At 45.9% G+C, this 3,548-nt stretch overlaps 1 pseudogene; it reads right to left on the bottom strand.

Annotated features, from left to right (window-relative positions):
- Positions 1–2,131: 2,131 nt before the first annotated feature.
- Positions 2,132–3,100, bottom strand: LOC108976662 (annotated as a pseudogene).
- Positions 3,101–3,548: the final 448 nt, after the last annotated feature.

Genomic DNA, 3,548 nt, shown 5'->3' with positions numbered 1-3,548 from the left:
CTGTTTTTGTCTGTTTTAGGACAAAAGCAGTACACCTTGAGCTCTGTACCAATCTGACAAAGGAGGCTTTCCTCGCGGCATTTGCTCGCTTCGTCGGACGACGTGGCTTTCCATCCAAAATCATGAGCGATAATGGTAAAACATTTATCRGAGCTCAAAGAGCCACAGAAAAACAATTTGTGGATTTTACGAAACATGTCTCACCTGACATTGTACAAAAATATGCTCCCCAAGGTATCAATTGGCAGTTTATTGCCCCAAGCGCTCCACATATGGGTGGTTTATGGGAATCAGCCGTAAAAAGCTTGAAGTCACATTTCAAGAAGCTAGCTGGCACTTATGAATTCAATTATGAAGAATTTACGACATTGTTAACCAGAATTGAAGTCGTTATCAACTCACGGCCTCTCGCTGCCCTCTCGCAAGATCCATCAGACTTTACAGCCCTCACACCAGGACATTTTCTTAAAGGARCGCCCATTCTGGCCACACCTGAGCCAGGCGTGGAGTCGCTTTCCTTATTAAACCGTTGGGAAAGACTTAAAATTCTCCATCATGATTTCAGTCTTCGATGGAAARAAGATTATTTAAAGGACCTCCACAGAAGGTACCGGTGGAAAACACCAGAAAACGCGCCTAGGCTTGGAGATTGTGTCTTAATTCATGACGATTGCATCCCCCCTACTGAATGGAGGCTTGGCCGCATAGAGAAGCTTTACCACGGCTCCGACGGTCACATTCGCGTTGCTGATTTCCGTACGCACAACGGAACACTAACCCGGCCACTTGTTAAACTATGCTTTTTGCCCACAGCCGATAAAACCGACACGTAAACCGTAAACAATAAATCTAAACGATAAATCTTAATAAACCGCAAAACTAATAATAGATGGGTGATCCACATGACTACCCACCAGTGCCACCTAACGTGGCACGAACTATCATATCCGTATCTACCACAAACACATAACTTAACTAATATCTTTGACAGATCAATGGATGTCGATATGCCGCCAGCAACAACTCCAGCCGTGCGATCGACCATTCATGTGCCACGAACGGGGCCTACACCAGCCCCTCGAAATCCCACGGCCACAATGCAACCAACCGTTGCCCGAGGTGCAACACGCGCAAATCCGACGGCGGTACCAGCAGAACCGCAGCGCCTCCGATGCCCGCTTTGCCGCCGCCCCCACAGGTTGCCGCACTGCGGCATATTTAAGAGGATGCTGCCACCGCTCCGGCAGCAGATTGTTCAGGCACGTGGCCACTGCCTAAATTGTCTGGCAGCTACCCACTCTACATCGGAGTGTACGTCCGGATATACGTGCCAAATATGCATGCGGCCGCACCACACACTCCTTCATCGAGACGGCAGACAATTACTTGCCTCCTCCAGTCGTGCTACGAYCCGACGACCGCAGGCGAACCGTGCTGCACGAMSACGAAGAGCAGAGCCAYCACCAGAATTCCGATCACGTACTCGGCGCCAACAACATAACACCTCTACGCGCCGGCGTCAACCGAGACCGCGGTTTCGCCAACCCACTGGGCTCAGTAACGTCGTGGCCACATTGCAACAATTGCAAAGATTACTAGGCTAATAATTTGCCTGGGGGGGCCGCTATGTCTGAATGACTCTCAGTCTACACCGTCATGAAACACAGCTACATCACATTTCAACGCCCCACATTGGCAGACAAAATCATCATCAAACGAACAGCACACCTAACTCATCACTCACCTTCCACATCACACCAATACACTCAAACATGACACCACACTACTAACTAGAACACAACTTTTTTCATAAAAAAGGGACGGACAACTCCAGCACGACACTTCGCCTTTTGYTTCCGTACGAGTCGAGACTCCCAGCCCTTGTGCATACGCTTTCGCAGCATCTTTTTCTAACTTTTTGGTTTATAACGTTCTGAGAATACTCCGTAATAAAATATAATTACCAACTTTACAATTTCAAAAAAACACCTGTTGCGTTATTTCTTTTCTAACCAAAACGGTCAAGTGAGTTTCGAAAACAAAGGGTGAGTTCGCTAATCATTTCCAAAAGTTTTATAACATTCAAATAACCGTAAACCTGAAATAAGTGTAATATCATCTTTAGTGTTAAGTTGTTTAGTCGAAGAGACCGAAACCCATGTCGTCGTCCTCCTCGGACTCCAACTCCTCCTTTTTGGCTTCTTCCTTCTTTTCGGCAACAGCGCTAGCACCAGCAGCTGGAGCAGAGACAGCAGCAGCAACAAACTTGGTGGGGTCCTTGATGAACTCCTTGATGGTAGCAGCTTCCTTGAAGTCCACTACGGTGGCAGCAGCAATAGCCAACAGATTCTTGAAAYCATTGGCAATACCGTGTGGTTCTGAAGCAATAGTTGGGTAACCAATCGATAACGATACTGCGGCCAAATTGGCAACACCAGCTTGGAATTTCGCACGCAGATCTTCGGGCTTGATGTCCAAGATCTCAGGTGAGAAAATGGAACCGGAGTAGTACACTTGGGTTATGGCCAAACCATACGAGAAGGGCGAAATGTGCAACATGTTAGCAAAGTAGCTTCTGAAGCACCAACTTTATCTCCTGGTTTCAAAATAGGTACATCATTGATAATTTCAATTGTACCCTTGGAAACCTTGGTCGGAATCGACAGAGCTTGGAAGAAAGAAGTTGTCTCGGGACCCAAACCAGTGTTTTGTGCTGGTATCACGACTGGCAAAGGAGCAATAACACCAGCACGAGCAGGTGCATGCACTTCCGATTCAAGCAATTGTCACGACCTTTCCCTTGATGTGTTTCACCAATTTCTGAAATTGAGCGTTGTTCTCCAAATAACCACGGATAGCCTTGCGCATCATAGTATTCTTAACCATGAGCACAACACCCAATCCACGCAGGCTAGTACGGACGTTTTGCATTTGCTTTGAGTCGACATTTTCAGCGCCGACAATGAAGCACTTAGAATATTCGTCGAAGAGTTCGACAACTTTAARGAAGTATTGAGCTTTCCAGGCGGCTTTGTTCTCCCTAACCATTTTAAATCATGTTGTGTAATTAGGGACTCGTGAAAAGAATTTAAGAACAAAGTACAAAACGTATGCAAACGACGGTGACTTGGACCAAAATGTGGTAGTCGGACGACGTATCGGCCATTATCTAATCGAGTAGTTCTGGATTTGTAAAAATCCTCACAATATCGATCTTCTGGTGTTGTGATTGCTATTGGAAGAAGTTCTTCTAACTTCCAAAATTTCTTCAGTTGAGTATTGAGGTACTCATTTGAGATTTTCTCAACTTGAGTTGTCAATGTTGTGACTGGCTCCGCAACTAGTCCGCTTAGGACCCATCCGAAAATGGTATATTGCGCCAGAAGTGTTTTTGTAATTTTCTCAACACCTTCGAGAATAATTTGTGGTATGAGATCGCTGCCTAATAGAAAGTCTATTTGAGCGTGAGTGTTGCAGTTGGGGACTGGGTCGGTGTGATACCTTTTGCCAATGCTTGCTACTTATATGATAGCTGGGTAACATATTTG

The sequence above is a fragment of the Bactrocera latifrons genome, unplaced genomic scaffold, assembly GCF_001853355.1.
Source record: "Bactrocera latifrons isolate USDA-ARS-PBARC rearing strain unplaced genomic scaffold, ASM185335v1 scaffold_792, whole genome shotgun sequence".
Lineage (NCBI taxonomy): Eukaryota > Metazoa > Arthropoda > Insecta > Diptera > Tephritidae > Bactrocera > Bactrocera latifrons.
Note: the sequence above shows the minus strand (reverse complement) of the source record. Positions and strands in the feature narration are given on the sequence as shown.